The sequence below is a fragment of the Ctenopharyngodon idella genome, chromosome 24, assembly GCF_019924925.1.
Source record: "Ctenopharyngodon idella isolate HZGC_01 chromosome 24, HZGC01, whole genome shotgun sequence".
Taxonomy (NCBI): domain Eukaryota; kingdom Metazoa; phylum Chordata; class Actinopteri; order Cypriniformes; family Xenocyprididae; genus Ctenopharyngodon; species Ctenopharyngodon idella.
Genome location: NC_067243.1, coordinates 11,373,348 through 11,394,084, shown reverse-complemented (window position 1 = coordinate 11,394,084; position 20,737 = coordinate 11,373,348). Strand labels below are relative to the sequence as shown.

At 37.3% G+C, this 20,737-nt stretch overlaps 1 long non-coding RNA gene across 1 annotated transcript in view; it reads right to left on the bottom strand.

Annotated features, from left to right (window-relative positions):
- Window positions 1-18,371, bottom strand: part of LOC127507677 (uncharacterized) — a 36,873-nt gene extending 18,502 nt beyond the window's left edge. The window contains exons 1-3 of the long non-coding RNA XR_007928406.1: window positions 18,113-18,371; window positions 17,426-17,495; window positions 15,143-15,527 (exon numbers count right to left, since the gene is read on the bottom strand). This is a non-coding gene — a long non-coding RNA (uncharacterized LOC127507677). The remainder of the gene's footprint in view (window positions 1-15,142; window positions 15,528-17,425; window positions 17,496-18,112) is intronic.
- Window positions 18,372-20,737: the final 2,366 nt, after the last annotated feature.

Genomic DNA, 20,737 nt, shown 5'->3' with positions numbered 1-20,737 from the left:
GAGTGAAGTTTGTCTGCAGTCCACGAACACACACAAACACACACTTTTCGCTCCCAGTTCGCCTGACCTGATGCCACATCACACACCACTTCTGACTAAAAGATAATGGGTCACAGAGGAAAACAAACACACCTTGTCTTCCCTTTTCTCTTTGAGAACTAAAATAAAGCACAAATCCAAGTCTTTTGCTTGGTGAGTTAACATTTTCTGTAGTTTGGCACTATAATAAGTGCTAGTTCTGTCAACTTGAGATTTGAATCAGTGACGGATGGAAGTAGTTCTGCAAAAAAGGTTTTTAAAGACACTCCGTTGTTGTTTCTTATTTATTTACACACTTGTGCCATCAAACTGTTGTATAAATGCAATATCGCACCTGTAGCCGTGCTAATATAGAGCGATATCGAATGGCTGCTTATGTGACATTGCTCATATATATCTCAAATCAAAATTTATTTATAAAGTACAAAAAAAAAAAACAGTAGTTGACTACTGTGCTGTACAATACCATACTGAAATAAACATAAAAAGTAAATATAAACAATAAAGACCACAATGCAATGAGAAAAGAGTACAACATCAAAACACCATTAAAAATGGGGCCACAAAAACTCCAGGAACATTTATATGCCTGGGAGAAAAGATATGTTTTTAACTTAGATTTAAATTCAGATTCTGATTAAACTAATCTGAGGGATATGATCAAACTTCCAGGTGGCAGCTGCATTTTGAACCATCTGATGTCGATTTATATTAGATTGATTTATTCCAATATAAAGAGAATTACAATAATCAAGCCGAGATGACATAAATGCATGGATCACTCTCTCAAACTCTGGAAAGGATAAAAAGCTCTTAGCTTTAGATAGCAATCTTAATTGGAAAAAACTAGATTTAACTACAGAATTTATCTTTTTATCAAATTTGAGTGCAGAATCAATAATGACACCCAGATTTTTCACAGAAGGTTTTACATAGGAGACCAAGTCTCCCAAATCATAATCAAAGGTGTCTGAAGGTTCAAAAACCATGACCTGTTTTGTTCTCATTGAGATGCAAAAAATTAAAAGAAAACCAAGACTTAATGTCAGACAGACACGCAACTAAGGATGTTAAGCCTGTTTTGTCATTATGCTTCACGGGCAGATCAATTTGGGTGTCACCAGCATAGAAATGAAATAACACCCCATGCTTGGTAAAAATGGACCCCAAAGTAAGCATATATATAGCGAAAACAAAACAGGAGCCAATATGGAGCCTTGAGGAACTCCAAACTTCAAGGCACAGCTGGATAAAGAAAAACCATCAAGACAAACATAGAAAGTTCTATCATCAAGATAGGATTTAAACCAGTCCAGAGCACAACCTATAATGCCCACATATTGTTCAAGGCGTGAGATAAGGATTTTGTGGTCGGCGGTATCACAATCAGCGCTTAAATCTAAGAGTAGAAGCATCACTGAGTCCCCTGAGTCTACAAATAACAAAATATCATTTAGAACTTTGAAAAGTGCAGACTCAGTACTATGATGCTTCCTGAACCCAGATTGAAATTTTTCAAAAGTATTATTTGACTCTAAAAAACTCTCCAATTGTACTAAAACAACCTTATTAAAATAAATAAAATACTTTTTAAACTACAAAAATATAACACCAATCGTCATGCAATCATCCGAGTTCAAAAAAGACATCTTGTCCTCAACTGTGTAACTCCAAAACAGTCACACGCTACAGCTCAAGTGTTTATTTATTCAAGCAATGAGTCAAAGACAAACACAGCAATCCACCAAGTGCTGTCTCTGACATGCGTGATAAGTCATCAAAGTCTGAGACGGAAAGGAAAGAAAGGGAGAGAGAAAAAAAACAGGAAGAACCTCCTCAGAATTCCCCTTCCTGACAAGCAGTCAGGCATTCAGTTGTCAAAGTCAAAGGAAGAGCTTGCTAATCATGTGTGATGTTTCATAATGTGTGTGTTTTCAAAGCGAGGCAGCGCTGCTGATTCTGACAAACGGGGAGGGGGGGGGCCTCTAATTCTGTTGTTTTTTTTATGTGGTCTCCATTGCCGTAAGTCACACATCACTCTATGACGCGTCTTTATCTGTCGTTAACGGCACTTTTTCTTCCTCTCTCATCTACCCCTCCACCCTGAAGCACACGCTCTGAGCGTTGCTTCTAATAGAGGGATTTTGGCTTTCTCTCTTTATCATTCTCCAGCTTTCTGTTACTCTCTCAGACTCTGTCATGAACTAGAACATACACACATTCACTTTACAACAACCTTATACTACATATTTGTAGTCTGCCAAGCACCAAAAAAGACAAAAACGCAATAAATGTACCACAAAAGTAGTTCATATGACTAAAATCTTATGCGCCATCCAGCACTTCACACTCCAGTCCAATAGGTGGCAGAAATTAACATTTTTTGCACTTTAATTATATTTTCATTTTACATGTTAATGAAATACACAGTGCAGAACTGAGACATGTCGTAGGCCAGATTCAAACCTGTAACTGGCTTTTCATAAACTAAAATGTACTGCTGCTGCATAAATAGACATACATAAATCCCGTAGCAGATCTAGGCAGGTAGAGCTGGGGAGGTGGAGGGTTTCAGAGGAACTCTGATAACGTACTGCGTGACTAGCCTACAATATCCTACAACATTGAACCAGACTATTTAAATGTTGAGCAAGCAATCTCATTGGCTGCAGGATCAGTAGAGGCCAATCAGCTTGTGCCATGCGGTAATGATATGATTGCTTGCAGACTGCATGTAAAGGACCTATCAGCCTGTGCCATCTAGAGTTTCATGAGTGAACTAGATATAAAATTTAAATATAAATGAAGTAATATTTATGTGATAATGCCTAATATAGCTATCATATATCTAACATGTGTAAAGTTGTATGATATGTGCTTTTATTTGTTAAATGCACTTCTGCCACCTACTGGACTGGAGAGTAAAGGGTTTTTTTTTTTTTTTTTGTTTACCAAAACTGATCTTAGCACTTAGAAAATGATCAGTAAGCCACATGTAACCTATTACTGCCACTCTTGGGTGTTTAATTAAAGGGATAGTTCACCCAAAAAATTAAAATTCAGTCATCATTTACTAACCTTCATGTCGTTTCAAACCTGTATGACTTTCTTCTGTTTAAATCCCTCAAATATGGACAGAAAGCAAAACCTTTTAAATGGTAATGTGTACAACACATTAAATGGTAATGGTAACAACACACTACTGTATTCACTCAAAAGTGTTAGATAACCACTTCTGTATGAACACTACATTACTTTACAGACATGTATGGCACACAGTAAGATAAAGAGAGTGCAAACAGAACTTCACATTTTACCTCCTGCCACTTCCTGTATTCACAAAGGAAGAAGAGAATGGAAGAGAACATGATTTGATGCGCTTTCCAGCACAGAACGCTTGCCCCTCATGGCCGTATCTTCAGCGCAGCGGGCGGCCCCTCATCTCACTGTAGTGCGGATATCTTTACTGGTGCTTTCCATCAGCATGTGTAGCCAGTAAGCTTGTTTTAGTGGAGCTGTGGGTTTCTGCTGGGTGGAAGCAAGCAGTTACAGAAGAAATATGAAAAAGGAAATGGAGGCATAATATAGGTTTTCTCTGTCTTCTTATTTTTTTTTCATTTTGTCTCAGTCTCCGTTTTTTTTTTTTTTTTTTTTTTTTTTAACACATTTAGTATGCATGATTGAGTTAGGAAAGCACATTTACACCAACTTGTTGTAAATTTAACATGATGGCATTGACAGGCAGCACCCAGGAGGGACGTTACACTGGTTAAAATTGCAAATTTCTCTGGTTTTAAACATTGTTGGAATCATTTGGGGCAATGTAAGTACACTAGTGTACAAAATATATGACGTGCTACTGTTGTTTATTTTGGATATTTTAATGTAAAAATCGTACATATTGTGTCTTTAAGGACACGACTAAACTCAACAGAGATGACTTTACCTTCATAAACAGTTGCACTGCATCTGCCCTTGAAGCTAATTTGGTTGTCGGTGGAGAGCGTGTTTTGGCTACATGGCAGGGGGTTCCTCGCAGGGGTTCTGAATGAAATTGGGAAGTTATCCAGAGCTTTGTTTTCCATAATTTTGGCGGATAAACAAATGTAATGTAATTGCAGTTTTCTTTCTCGCCTAAAACACATGCACACAGACTTTCCACATCCTTCAATCATCTATATTTGTGTCGACTTTAGCCTTAGCCTTTACTGTTGAAACTGTATAAACGTATCCATCTTTGATCATACTATTAATATCACACATTAATCCAGCAGTTAAAAGGATCCTGGGAGCATTCAAGATCTCATTTTAGACAGCCAACTGCTGAAGCCATAAACAATACAGTTCTGTAAAGCAGAGAATGGGAGGAATATCAATTGAATATAAATTATGCACAATGAAAAATACAGTAAAAACTGTGAAAAATATTTTAAAGAACTGTTTTCTATTTTAATATATTATCAATGTTGAAAAACATTACTACTATTATTTATATATATATATATATATGAGCAATAAGCCACACACAGTTTGGAGATATCTGCTTCTTTGCAATGCAAAGGTAAATAAAGAGCTGATGTTTGAAAAAAAAAATAATAATAATGCATTTTCTTTGCTCAAGAAACACTATATCTATAAAGGCTAATGTTTTATGTATTTGAAGAGAGGAGAAGAGTCTTCGCCTGATATTTCCCGTCTAGTTGTAGCCAATATGCTATGCTATCTGGAGGAAGTAAAATATTACATTATCAAATTGAACATAACACAATTCGACTTGCTCTGGAACAAGTAATAGATTAATAAGACCAAAGATTGCCTGTTTTATGTACCAAAAATGAATTGGTGTCTCATGTATAACCAGTAAAAGAGCCAGCGGCAAATCCCCAAAGCACTGGCCGAGTTGTTCTCGGTGGGTACACGAGCACTGAATGGCCGTTGACGGCCTGGAGCTCACATCTCCGAAAACGTCTTAAATTGTAAAATAGGTGCTATGATTAAATATAAGTCACATAATTCATGTCTAAACAACTACATTCTCGCCTAAAAAACTCTTAAAACTACAGTTTGTGGTACAACAAGTGTAGTATTCGCAAAAATTACAGTGGATTTGCTCGGCCGCCATGATAGTCGCTTCAAGCGGAGTGATACAAACGGTGAAAAGGTAGGAGTGCCGTTATCACTAAAATATCACACGGCTATCAGATTCGAGAACCAGAAAGAACTGTTGTTCCAGCACAAAGCATCAGATTAATGTTGAAAGAGTGAGGTAAGATGTAAATAGCGAAACATTTAATATGCAACAAGTTTTGCGATAGAAATGTTAAAAGACTGACAGTAACATCCAGTTATGCAAACTACTAAACTTTTTTCTTAAATATGGCCATTTTGAATTGAAAATATGCATTTATGTGATTCATGTAATTCTTAACTGAGTGTGACGAGACACTTATGTTTTCGACATATTAGGCATACAAATAAAAGTAGCCTACGTGTGCATATTTTAATGTAAATTAATGCAAATAGTTCACAATGATTATTTCCCAACTAGAATTAGACCTAGAATTTCCTTCACTGTTCTGTTTATTTTTGCTTTTTTTTTTTTTTTTAAATAATAATAATAATTGGTCCCCCCCAATGTTCAAGACATGGTTATGGCCTTGATATATATATTTATATATACTAGCTAGGTGTGACCTGAGTTTGGTGGTTGTAGCTTTAAAACTCTGGGAGGAGATACAGTCTAAATTTTGGCTCAGAAGAAGTAGTTGTAGTTTATATAGTAGATCAGTAAGTTGGCTTTTGCAAGCCAACTTAATTAAAATAGAAAATAGCTCTTTTAAGTTGCAATAATATTTCACAATATTACTGTTTTTCTGTATTTTTGAGCAAATAAATGCAGCCTTGGATAGTATAAGACTTAAAACGTTTAAAAATCTTAATTATCCCAAACTTTTGTGTCTTTGTGTTCTTCAGAATCAGATGCAAAGACTCGTTCTCTGGCTGCCTTTTCTTTAACATCAAACCAGGAGCCCCTAGCTCAGTGCTGAATTATAAATTAGGCTGTCAGGCGACCCACTGTTTATGAGCTTGGGGGGTCATTTAAATTTAATTTGAAATGGGATTTCTCTTTAGGGTCTGTCTGCTCAGCAGAACAGCACCAAAATAAAGGAAAAAAACACACTGCAACCCCTCAACCTACAGGTCTGGATGCTCCAGAAAAAGGGAGGGGGAACACATTGTGTTGTACAGGCAAAAGTAAGTGAGCTGTGTCATGGTGACTCGACTGGAGCAGAACGGGCTCAGTATTCAGTATCTGAAAAGTGAAATAGAAATGCAGAAAAGAGACCTAGAGAAAACTTCTTTGTAGCTGCACATTGGAGGAAATCCAATGCTTTTGATTTGGTCCATTAGGGTTCATTATTATGGAAGGAGAAAAAGGAAATACACAAAACAATGTGATCAGTTTGGAATCGGGCCCAAAATGAACTGTTTTTACACAAACCAAGTAAATGAAAGCAGAGAGTATTGAGTTGTCACACAGTATGGTTTATGTAATTTGTAGCAGATAATTGTTGGAATACTGTATCAAAGCTTGACATACAGTACATAGTGCAAAAAAAAACAAAAAAACACAGACGTTGAAACAAAATATGTTACAACGCTCACAGTTTCCCTTTTGAATAAAACCGTTCTTGGCTTTGGTGCAGATTAATACATCACCCGTACCGTTGAGGAGGATTGATCTTGCATGTAAAACCTCATTATTGAAATGTCTGGTACTTACAAATTGGAATGAAGTTGGACATGAAATGTCTTCAAATGGCTGAACATTGTATGCAAATTATCCAGACATATGGCTTGTTCACATCAGGTCTTGTTCACATCAAGTCCGATGTTAAAATCTTTTTTGTTTTTGGAGAGTTTTGAAATAAAGATGAAAAAGAAATGTCTTTTAGTTACTTCTAAAAGTTGAGGAAAATAACTTATAGCAGATATGCATTTAAAGTTACAAAATTAATTCATTAAACATGATAAAATAACCATAATAAACAGCATTATTTGCCCTACTTATTGCTTAATTGAAACATTTTGGAATGTTTAATGTGCCTATGTCAGAATGGGACCACGTGATCATGTAAAAGAACCACTGAATCATTGTGAACCAGTTCATCAAAAAGATTCCGTTCAATTGACCCTTTGCCAGGAGTTTGATTGACAGGCGATCTAACCAATCATAACACCGAATCCGCCATTTTGTCCGACAAAGCAGTCAGGGGAGTTACCAGATTAACGTAGGTGGACTTGAACTTGAAAAATGGTGTGTACTGATGTCTTTCCGCGATTGAAACAACATTCCTTCTGATGTTCATTCATGTTTATTTGAAGCTATAAATGAACTAGTAGGAAGAGATGATCGGTTCACGAGCCGCTTGAACTGAGGTGCTACAGCGATCTGTCACGACACATTAAAGAGCCACATAACGGTATTTATTGTTTAAATTTCTTTAAAAATGACAACATTTGAAATTTGAGACTGTTTCATATCAAAAGTAACCTGCTCTGTCTTGTCTGTCGACGCGTTGCCAGTGTCCTCTTTGCTCCGCGATGTATTTTTCACTGCGTGAGAACATGATGTGTGGTGAAAGATCGGCATGGCTTGTCGGACATAGCAACAGAAATTTAAGGGGGCGGGTCTTTGCGAACGGTCAATTAACCCTTTCACACGCAAGTTTAAAATATTCTATTTGAGCCACCAGTGTGAGTTTTTCAAGGCGACCGTTATTTAGAACGTATCGCTTTATTGTTTCCATGGCGACGCGTCATTGCTTGTCATGTGACACACCGCAACCACAATACTGCTGTATGACTGATGTTTTGCTTTTATTTCATTTTAACTTTATGAAAAATATTCACAACCTTGTTAACTATAAGATTAAATATGTGATATTCCGATTATCAAATATGTTTAAGTGCATGTGTTTTGTTGTTTAAACACCTTTATAATGATCACATTTGTTGAGCTACTGTACATGCACGATGGGTGCCGCCATGTTAGTTTGCGCCGCAGTTCAGAGAATCGCATTTGTTGGATTTATAACATGTGAATTCATCCACTTCTCTTGAAATACATGAAAGTGGCTGGAATTGAACCCACAACCTTTGGGTTACCAGCCTGACTCTCTAACCATTAGGCCATGACTGCCCCTAAAAATGTTCTGTGTTGGCCGGGAATCATCAACCAGAAAACCTCTTGAGCAGAGGTTAAAACAGGACAACATTTCAGTATCATAACAGCTCAAAATCTCTTTTTCAGACCAAATCCCTCCTACATATTCTGCATGTAGCATGTCCTCCTACATGCCAAACAGTGACAAGAGCAAATAAGGCATCAGGAACTCTGGGGATGTTATAACTGTCTGTCTGTAATCTGCATAGATGAACCATGACATAATGCATAAAAATGTCAACTAAGAATCAGAATAAGCCACAAACCAAATGTCTTTTTGTGCATTTTAAAGGCCAAACATATAAGAAACTTTTTTTTTTTTTTTAACTGGGTTCCAAAAATCTGGAGAACAAAATTTCCCTTTCTGAAGGTCTCAAAAGGTTGCAGCTCAGAAGCCCTGCCAGCCAATCCGCCTGGAGATTTCTTGCATGTCAAATGATTGTGATGCATTTCAATAAGCACAGTGGGAAGCTTCCTTTTCATCATCCTGCCGGTGTGCACTGATTCCCACCTCTGAATGCTGCATTTCTTCTGCGTTCGTAGTAATCATTTATCTATGCAAAGCATTTGTGCTATGAATTTGAATATAATAAGAGTTTATTGTATTAGTCAGCATGACCAGAGGGCTAAGAGTTTGCATCATTAATGAGATTTCACTGCTAAAATATTAAAAACAAATTTATATGTAAGTCTGCTACAAGTAAAATTATATACAAGCAATATATAACTTATATGCTACAAGTAATATTACTTATAGTAGACTTATATGTGACCCTGGACCACAAAACCAGTCATAAGTCACACGGGTATATTTATAGCAATAGCCAACAATACATTGTATGGGTCAAAATTATCGATTTTTCTTTTATGCCAAAAATCATTGGGATATTATGTAAAAATCATGTTACATGAAGATATTTTGTAATATTGTCCCATCCTAACAAACTATACATCAATGGAAAGCTTATTTATTCAGCTTTCAGACTATGTATACATTTTAATTTCAATAAATTGACCTTATGACTGGTTTTGTGGTCCAGGGTCACATATATTTGTTTCTAATATTTCATGTTCCATATATATATATATATATATATATATTATTGTATTATAATATGAAGTTTGAGTATATGGAATTGAAATTGGAATATGGAATGAAAGACATTAATTCCATATATTCAGACTTTCATTCCATATACTCAAACTTCATATTATAAATACAATAATTTCCTGAATGGTATGCCATAATATATATATATATATATATATATAATAAAAATTAAATATTATATACACTACCTTTCACTACCTTTGGGGTTGGTAATATTTTTTATAATAGTTTTATACAGTAGCACAGTAATATTGTGAAATATTACATTTTTTCTATTTATTTTAAAATATAATTTATTACTGTGATGCAAAGCTGAATTTTCAGCATCATTACTGCAGTCTTCAATGTCACGTGATCCTTCAGAAATCATTCTAATATGCTGATTTGATGCTATAGAAACATTATTACAATAAATGTAGAAAATTAATTTATGGAAACTGAGATACATTATTTTCATGATTCTTTAATAGCATGTTCAAAAGAACAGCATTTATTTGAAACAGAATTTTTAAAAACAATGTAAAAGTGCTGTCACTTTTGATCAATTTAATGCATCCTTGCTGAATAAAAGTATTGCTTTATTTCTTCTATAGGCTATACGTTAGCATACATATGGATTATAATCTGTGAGTAAAGAAAGAAACACATGTTGAGCAGTCTGTCAGGACTGTAAGCGACAGTTCAGTCCTGCAGGCTGTAGACCTCTGAGCCACAGAAATTACCAGCAGAGAGATGCCTGCAGGACTCAACCCCTGGCCTATGGTCACCTCTGTGGCCTGTGCAGATGTCATTTTCAAAGAGAAGCCTTTGTCCAAGAGCGCACTGACATGTGTGTCACAGAGTTAAAGATGTCGAACAAAACATGAGACATCTGTCAACAGTCAGAGTATCAAGGGGACGTCCTGTTCAGAAATGTGTTGGGTTGTCGAGTGAACCTTAAAGCCGCTTCACATTCATATTAAAAAGGCGGGAAATTGGTACTGGTATAAAAAAAATAATGTGGAACCTATGAAGAAGGACAAAAAATAATGTTTTTTGAATGCTGAAGCTGAAGTCCTTTCAAAGAAACACACTTGTTATTTTCTCCTGTTGAGGCATAAATTAGTCCTTGCATTGAGAGGTCATTTTGACAGGGCTAATTATCTATTGTACCAGCAGAGGGCAACAACATTACCATCATCTGGAGAAACATATGGGAACTACTTACTCACACACAAATACTCTCAGTCAAATTAACCCTGGGTGAAAACCAAGAAGGTAATATGCGCTTCCATAAATAATATTAAAATGCCTGTGCTTTGATTCTCTCTGCACAGCCTACTGAATTATAAGAAGATATGTTTTATGACTCTATATTAGAAACAAAAGGAGTGAACTGTGCTTTTGCATTCACAGACAGTAATACAACACTAGCCTCTAATATTCTGCCAAGTCGGTCTTTTATAACGAAATGCACCAATGTGATTAAGCTTGAAAAATACAGCAGGGGAGTCGTTATTTAATGGCCACTTTAATTAAGCATTATAAAAAATTACTGTTACTTACCAACCGGAATTCATAAATCAGAGAAAGTGCGGATATCTCTGTGTGAAAGCAACACCTGACTGTGAGAGGGTTTTTGAACACGGAGACTAATTACCTGGGGACAGAGGTTGGGTTATTAACACTATTTACGGATTAAGCAATTGACTTTTAAGCAGAATTTGGCCTCCGTTTTTTATGAAACGTGTTTTTTACCTCAGATTAACAGCCGTGCGAGTGAGTCTGGGTCAGTCAGGCAGTTGCTAAATGTAGATCTCAATTTTAAGTTGCCTTTTGGAAATGTCAACACAGTGAAGGACAGCCTTATTTCGGGACAATCGAATTTCTCTGACTGTACCGCTCTTCAATGGAGAGAGTAATAAGGGAAGAAAAATACCTCCTCTCACAATAAAAACACCCACATTAATATCAAAGACCCGCCAGAGAGAGATGTGAAATCGCTGCGGCTTTGCAGAGGAACGGTGACAAAAACTCAGTGGGGTGGATATTTAATTCCATCTCAGACCTTAGAAGTTAGAACCATCTTTCCGCTAATACATCGAGCGTGGGAATTATTGTGAAACTTCGTTCAAATTCTCATTTTCCCATCTCCTCCCCATCAAACCGACTGTTGGCTTTATTTGTTTGTCAGCTAACACATGCTCTCGACGTTCCAGCAGAATATAGATTGGTTGCTGGCGTCAGACCGCAGGTACAGGCATGTGGATGTGTGGTGCTTGACTGATAGCATCTATAACCACTGGCAACACACAGACTCAATTCACACTCAGAGACGGCACGACAGCAGGCTGCAGGCAAGTTATTTCTTGAGGATGAGGAGAGCGAGCCTGTGGCACAGTAGCCAGTCGTGTCCTCAGAGACTGATGCTCCAGCCCCAAGGTCTAGGTCTACTTGAGATATCATACACTTCAATCTCATACCCAAGTTCCCTCTAAATCTGCTTCATGTCCATCTCTGAACAAAATTATGTTTATTTTGGCTTGCTTAAATAAGCTAAATCTTTTAGCTCGCCTGTTTCACCTTGTAATGAGCTTCCTAGCACTTCTATTGTTGATTTCATATGTTAGACAAGTATTTTTTTTAATCTACTTTGCTGTGTTAGCAGCTTGCTATCTGTTGTACATTTTTAAGTTATCTATTTTTCAAGCTGTTCTGTCAGCACTTCTGTTGTTGATTTTGTTATCTATCTCTATTACAATCTGCTTTGCTCTGTTAAATTCCCATTGTAGTTAATCATTTTATCCCTTAAAACTCATCACCAAAATGACATATTTAAACATTTTTTCCTGTGAAGAAAAATTCTTCATGCCTTAAAATAGCTTGAATGTAACTTTGCTTCATTTAGTATGCACGGATCAATGAATATGCATATTAGCCCCGCCTCCACTCACTCGCACCAGCTCAGAGAGGTCAACTTACTGAAGTAAACTCTGCACAATAACGGTACACATTACACATAAAGGTAATTAACATGATTAGCCTTTTGCTTGACTACGTTATCAAAAAGCTAATAATGTGTTGCTAATGTTACACAAACCATGTTCCCGTTCGCTGTCTCAGTCTGCCTTCTGAAAATCAGCAATGACTTTTGAATTTGCACATATTAAAAACACCACATAGACATATAAACAACATTAAAAACTTGATTTTCACCACAGGGGGACTGTAACAGCTTGCTAACACATCTTGATTTCATATATTAGCTAAGTATTACTCAATCTTTTCACTCTGTTAGCAGCTTGCTAGCACTTATTGGTCATTTCAGTAGCTATTTTCTGTTAGCTAGATCTCTTTTGCTCTGCAGTAACTTGTTAGCGCTTCTGTTGTTAATTTTGTTTATCAATTTTCCAGTCTGTCTGCTCTTGCTAGCACATCTATTCTTAATTACAAATATTAGCTAAATATCACTCAATCTTTACACTCTGTTAGCAGCTTGCTAGCATTTCAGTAGCTATTTTTTAGCTAAGCAGTTTGCTAGCATCTATTCTTGATTTCAGTAATTAGCAAAATATTACTCAATGTTTTTATTCTCTGTTAGCAGCTTGCTAGCATGTATTTTTCAGTCAGATTTTCTTTTAGCAACTATCACTTCTATAGTTATGTTAGCTTAGTATTTTTTAGATCTTTTTTTCTCTTTCAGCAGCTACAAGCACTTCTGTTGTTGATTTTATGTCACCTATCTATATTTCAATCTGCTTTGCTGTGTTATCATCTATACTTAATTTCTTATTTAGCTAAGTATTAGCCTACTTGATCTTTTTCACTCTGTTAGTAGCTTGCTAGCACTTGTTAATTTCATACATTAGCAATGTGTTTTTTCAAACCGATGTTCTCTGTTAGCAGCTTGTTAGCACTTATACAGTTAATTTCATATGTTAGCTAAGTATTTGGTTACACTTTATTTTGATGGTCCGCTTTAGACATTCTGTTTACTGTAAGTAACACTGCACCTACATGTCAACTAACTCCCGTTAGAGTATTAGTAGAATGATAGGGTTAGGATTAGTAGAATAAAGGGTTAGGGTCTGTTGGGGGACCATCACAATAAGTCTACTAATACTCTAATGAGAGTTTGTTGGCATGTAGGTGCAACATTACTTATAGTAAACAGAATGTCTAAAGGGGACCATCAAAATAAGGTATAGCCAAGTATTTTTTGATACTGTCTACATTTACATTTGGACCATTGAGATCTCATTGTGGACAGGGCTACCCGGCATGACACAACACAATTAGATGCTAACCTGCCAACGAAATGTCCTGTTGCTGGCTGAAGTCGCATCTGAATTGGAGAAAATTTCTGGAAGTAGGCCTAGTTATTGCGTCACACATAGGACACATTTTGTATGTTCTTTGGGAATCAAATCCATGGCACTGGTGTTGGTAAATGTTTTGTTAGCCATGAGGCTGTCAAATTAGTTTTCACTGACTGAATCATTTGCTTTAATTACCAGGAAAACTCAGCTGAGTTGTCAAATATGTCTCATTCACTGTTTTGGATATCAACCAAACGTTTACCTTCTCAATATATAGTCCTACAAATGTATAGTAGTATTTATACTAGTACAAACTAGGTGGACAGAAAATTTATTCCAGAAATGTGACGACTTTCCAAAACAATAAAGCCTTCAGCCAAACTTTCACATAGCAACAAGTAATCCGCAGAACTGAATGCCAAACGACAGATTGCTTTGACTTGGCAGGGGATGGTTGATAGCGTAAGATTCAGATCTTCCATTTATAGAAAGAAAATCTGCGTGTGATAATACAGTCTTGTATTGTAAAAAAACACCTGTGTGCAGGGTCTATTTTGGGATTGGAGCAGTCAAGGTCATCCATGCGGAGACAAATTGTGTAGGAGGTACGGCTAACAAAGGGAATATGTTAGTGCTTTCCGCAGAGCTCGACACACAGACAGGTGGATCTAAGAAAGAGACCTGCTGGGAAGAAAGCTAAAAGACAGGAAAAGAAGTCTATCAGTAACTGAGCAGGAGCCATTACGCAATCCGGGCATGCAAACAGTCTGTGAAACAAAAAGGTTTATGAGGGAAAGATGAGGCAATACACTGTGAAGGGGTTAGGCTGTTTTGGCATTCCTGTGATAGCAAACAGTTGTTAAAGATGTGAAAGACATTGTACTGAGAAAACAGTAAAACAGAAGTAAAATACAAATTCTTTGTAAAAAAAAAAATTTTAACTCTGAGAAATAAGAAGTACAGTTAATGCAGGGCTAAAAATGACTATAAATATCGACCTTAATATCGATTCAACATTACAGTTGGAACTAAACATTGACCTATAAAATATATTTTGGGAAATATCTGAACATTTGTTTTTTTGGATTATCATTTATTACAACAAAAACTCTGCTGTGAATATGTATCTTTAATTATAATTCATGATTCCCACTTCTGTTCGAATCATAACCAGAAAATGATTCGTGATTCAGTGAGGGAGTCATTTGCAAACTCATTAACGGCTCTAAATGATTCACTGAGTGAGTCTGATCGCATGAGTGGGTTTGAGACTACATGTGAATCTTTCTGACTGACTCGCTAAAAAGAACTGATTCATAAATCACTTGTTTGTGCTCTGTGCTCGTTGCGTCTCGCCTTCCTTTTGTAGTAGTAGTTTTGCCTACATATAATTGAATGTTTAAGAAAATACGATGCTAGCCTTTCAAAGATATAAGATGCAGCCTGTCAAAGACAGATTCCACAAACCTCAATCACCAGATCTCATCACCTCATCCTCCACTCTCTCGTCTCCAGTGGCCTCATGTGACCTTGCCCGCCTCCGCCCTCTTCTTCCTACTGCTGCCCTTTTGCCGTTGGAGGCCTGTGTGGCCCCATCACTCTTAGTGCTGGTCTCTCTGCCAAACGCCAGGGCTAAAAATATCTGTGCCAACAAGGCAGAGTGGGTTCAGCCCTCGAACAGGAATAGCAGAGTAGCAGTCAACTGCTGTCTGACAGAGTCGCTGGAATTGTCAGCTTGCGAGAAGCACGATGCCCTCTCTTTCTCTTTCATTTTCTCCCTCTCTGTTTTCCTTCCATAGGTTGGACAACATCTCCGTCCCCTCGGATTCATGACATGTTTCAGACCAGACTGCTGCAGAGAGGGGGAGTTGTTTAGACAGAGGAACGTGCAAATAAATACACCATGCTGTTCATTTCCTGCAGTTTCAATGGTGTCAAAATATATGCACATACCAAGCGCTTATACCACCCACAAACATTACATTAATCACATCATGGACCTTAATTGGGGCTAATTTGACTGATTAGTTCATTAGTGGGACTGTTATGTACCTTGGTGAAGTGTTTAACTGACAAAACATTGAAAATAAGGCTTTCCGACAAAATACTACCAAAGATTTCAGTTGGGAAAATCAGACATTTGCACGAAAAATGTTGCAATCATTTATAATAACCCTAATTCACATAAAAAAAAGAGGTGTTTGCGCACTGAAAAAAATGATAATGTCTTAATTTGATCAGCTATTTCAGCATTTAGCGTCTGGTTAAACTGTTTTTTTGTGTACTGCAGCTGTGTGAATTCGCCCCTAAGACTGTACTTATTGAATGGACAACCTGATTTTCATTCACAATAATTTACATATAGGCCTCAGTCAGAGTAGAAGCCATAAGCGACAATGTATGAGCTTGCAATGATTATTTTAGACTATGAATAGTGTACATCAAATCTGACTTCTTGAGATAAGAAATACATGTTTCTCTTTTTCTTCTCATATTTGTGAAATCATTGCAAGTCTGAGTCACTCTCTGTTCTACTGTGGTCATGGTGAAATATTCAAATACTGCACAAGAAGATAGAAAGCTAACTATTGCCACCTAGTGGCAAGATAAAGAAAGACAGCAACAGCCAAATTCAAGCTCATGAATAATTAATCTGATTGCATAAACATTGCATAAAAATCACAGTGCAGTAGGTGAAACAGATGAAGATTTGTGATGTATTAATGCTTCTGTATCACTTTGAATAAGCTTCAAAAATGCTAAACAGTCAACACTGAACAACTCATAAGACCAGTGTTATGCCGAATTTCGACCCCCTGCCAAAATTTTACCCCCCTTGTTGAAGTCGCTACCTGATTGCCTAATCTTAACCCTAATCCTAACCCTTCCCCCATACCTTTTCCTAAACCTACCAATACTAGGGGGGTAATTATCTGGCAGGGGGGGGTCGAAATTCGACAACACTGGCACTTCAGTCTCTAAAAACCACAAATGGTTCGGGCTTCGGTCAAACCACATGGGGGCGCAGTCATTTGGCTAAAGGCTTTTGCTTGTTTGTTGTTGTGCATCAAATAGACCTCCAGATACATATTCAAATGAGTGCTTATATAACATCCTTGAATGAGAATTTAATTCCTTTTGTTTTGGCTTCTGCTGTGTTAACACATCCTAGTTTGACTTATGTGCAACGGATCTCCACACAAAAGCTCTATGACCGACTACATTTAATTAAATGGTCAAACAGCAGGAACCGTGGGGATTATAGTTAATGCACATTGAGAGCCTTTGTGTTAGCGCTGTCAGGAATATTTATTTATGTGTAATTGTAGCTCCCTTCTTGTGCATTTCCAATAGACCTCATGTCAGCTTAGGAATTATTCATATTAAAGAATTTAATGCTGAATAAACTGTCTTAAGCATGTGTTTAATATTGCTTGCAAACAATAAATATGGGCTCACACTTTATTTTAAACACCACACATAGAATAATGAAAAGCTAAGTATTGTTAGTTGCTTTGTAACAACGAACACTGTTTTTTAATTACAACTTGTTAACCTGAGTTTCTAATTATTATTATTATTATTATTATTATTATTATTTAGTAGATGTGCCACCATGCAAGTGCATTTGTAATGAAGACAACATTATAAAGCGAACACTACATAGAAATGTTTTTTTTTTTAGACATAAATATAAGTCAGAAATATATTCAAAACCTGTCAAACTGCATGCGTTTTAGCTAAAAATACCTGACACAGCATCGTGTTATTCTGCGTTTGAAGATAAACCCCCAGATCTCGTCCTCCGGAGAAGGCTTCCCTAAAAGTAGAGCAAGAAATCAATAACTTGAATCATTAGTCTGGCTCATGTGGGGCAAATTATATAAGCATTAATTGGATATGACAGAGAAAGCTTGCTTTTTGGCCAGTTCCCATAAACCTATTTGGTCAAGACAAGCAGCCATTGATGTGTTTTTACTGTAAATACAGCTGCGCATAAGGATAAAAATTGTGTAAATTAATAATATAACATAATATCATATAATATACAAGTGTAAGCCCTTATATTCTGTTGGAATTGATTTACTGTTTTAATATTTGGGTCCCAGAGACTACAATGATGTTCATGTAAAAATAATATTAGTAATTTATAATGAAATCTCTAATTTATCTTTAAATTCTCATAATTACTGTATATCCTCTGACCTAATCAAAACTAAACAGGCAGATTTTATCAAAGCTGTGTGTGTATCCCCTATTTATCCCACAACTAATCATGCACTTTTTAATAACATTCTTTTTGGAGTCAATCACATTGTAGAAGAAAAAAAAACAAACATTAAAAGTAATGCCAGAATCTGAGACCAAGTGGGCTTATATGCTTGACAACGTATCAATATACTGTTTGACATCCTCTGTACATTAAAGAACACCTACTGTGATCAGCACTGCCCTCCTCTGGCCTTAATGGAGAAAAGCACTGCAATGGAATATGTACATGTGCTTTGACTGACGGCATAAAGTGACAAAAGACTTCACGAATCCATGGGAAACTTGCTCAGATATTCTGAAAAAGAAAAAAGAAGGTGTTATTTTTCTTCCCTGGTTCCTTTTAAACATGATCAGCATGCCTTTATTATGAAGATGCACTTGTTCACATATGCGCACTCACCACATGGTGGCAGCACTGCACTAGTCAAACCGACTAAATGTTTTCAACCCTACTTTTCGGCTCACCGGGGTAAAACCCACCTGACTCAAGGCCTATTAATACAGACAACGCTTCACTTTCATCCATAATGTGATTATGCCATCCTGGGGAGCAAAACGATACCACCGACTGCAAACTGTCAATACGAGTCTCTGTGTTCCTATTGTACCGCCGGGCATGCGTTGTGTTCTCGCCGTCCCCCGCGGCTAGGTACAGGTCACATAAAGATTAGTCGGGTCTCCTCTCATCAGTAGGGGTCCCATCAGGAGAAATAAGCTTCTTCCAGGGAGGTGACTATTATAAACAGGTGCCTCGTTTTATTTTGTGTGTTGACACAAGGTGGTCTAATTTCGCCTCTGGATCTTTTGGCACCGTATTGTTTTGCCTGTTCTCTTTTCGCGCCAATGTTTCTCTCACGATTTTTTTTCACTCGCGCGCGCTATACCGGAGTTTTTTTTTTTTTTTTTTTTTTTTGCTAATATTAATAGGTCTTACTCATTTTGCCTCCGCCTCTGTTTCTGTCAGATTTGTCTGCTGTGATAATTGGGCTCAATCAGAAATTATTCATGGCGCTCTCAGACATGACCGAGCAGCTTTGTTTGCCTTGTGCCTCTCTGACAGAACCAACCCACACGTTCGGCTTCGAACATGCCTCTACCTCAATGAGTACCGCACTCATCCTTTTTGTGGTGCTTGCATGTCCTTAATTACGACCAATTAACGCGTGGACGCAAACGCGGTAAAACAACCTACTTCTAAATGGACATACCCTGGAAAATAACATGACAACCTCACAAAAAAAGAAAAAAAAAGCGAAGCACATGGTGCATCGTGCAGCAAAACAACCCCCCTGAATGTTGTAGTATTTATCAAAGAAAGCAAATAGCTGATATTTGTGAGTACATCTTCTTGAAAATAATTACAGCAGTAATGACTTTTTCCCGGTAATGCCGGGAGAGGAGGTAACAGAAGCCGGAGACATGTAGGCCGATAAAATATCAGCGGCCAGGCCTCCCGGTGCGCTGCCCTCCGCAGCCCCGCTACTGTCCTATGTCTACACGGCTGATAAACCATTAGCCGGAGCCATGACTCACTCGTTGAACGTAGTGAAGTGCGCTAGTGGACAGCCTGGCCCAATACTCCCAATTGTTCCCCTAATATCTGTCTAATGGCCTCCATTTAATCTAGGGAGGATGATTATTACGTATCCGTCCCCCCCTCCCTTTTCCCCTGACCGAACACGCAGACACACAAAGCAGCGGTCGTAGCAGATGAATACATCTCGGTCATCAGTGTAAAGTAAAACATAATCAGTGCATTTCCCTCCAGTGCATGAGTATGCTAATGAGTTAGCTTCGCTGCGTAATTTTAGATTATGCTCCGATAGCGACATGCAGCGAGGGTGTTTGGAGGTTTGTCTCGGGAGCGTGTTGCGCGATCGTTCTCCGCAGTTTTCTCCCCATCCACTGAGAGGGTTTTTATGGGTTTACAGATTAATTGAATGCAGATTATTATCCTACATTTAACTAGACAAAATTTGGTAACCTTTATGGTCCACAAAATCCTACTGTACTGGTCGCCCTGCCTGGCCAACATGGTTAAGATAATCAGTTTCTATGGTTTTAGATGGGTTTTGTTCAGGTGGTTATAGGCTAGAAAAATAGCTAAAAACTAGCTTGGTTGGGATGAGAGACCGAATAAACTACCTTTAACCAGCTAAAACCATGGTTTAAATAGTGTTTTTTTGTTTTTGAGGGAAGCAAGGGTTGTTATAGTCCCTCTTATTTTTTCTCCTATTCAGTTCCTTTCCATTCTTTTCCCTCTTTCAACATTATTGGACTTATTACTTATTTTCCTTCCTTACTTGCTACTTTGACTTCCTTTCCTTCTCCTTGCCTTCGTTCCTTTTCATTTCCTTCCTCCTTTTTGTTCTCCTTCCTTCCTACTTTTTCTTCCTTCCTTCCTTTCTGTCTTCTTGCCCTTGTTTTTTCCTTCCTTCATCAGTGCAACTTTCTGTCGTTTCTTTCTTTCCTCCTCGTGTTCCTTTCGTTTTCTCTCCTTCCTACTTTTTCTTCCTTCCCCTTGCAACTCTTCCTTGCCTTCCTTTCTTTTTTCTTTCCTTCCACCTTCCTCCTCTGTTTTCCTTTTGTTTTCCTTCCTTCCTACTTTTTCTTCCTTCCCTTTTGCAGCTTTTTTTGTCTTCCTACTTTTTCTTCCTTTCCTTACTCTTGCTTTCCTTCCTTTTCCCCGCTTTCTCCTTCCTACTTTTTGGTTTTCCTTTTGTTTTCTTTCCTACTTATTTTTTTCTTCCTTCCCCTTACAACTTACTTTGTCTTCCTTTTCTCTTTCAA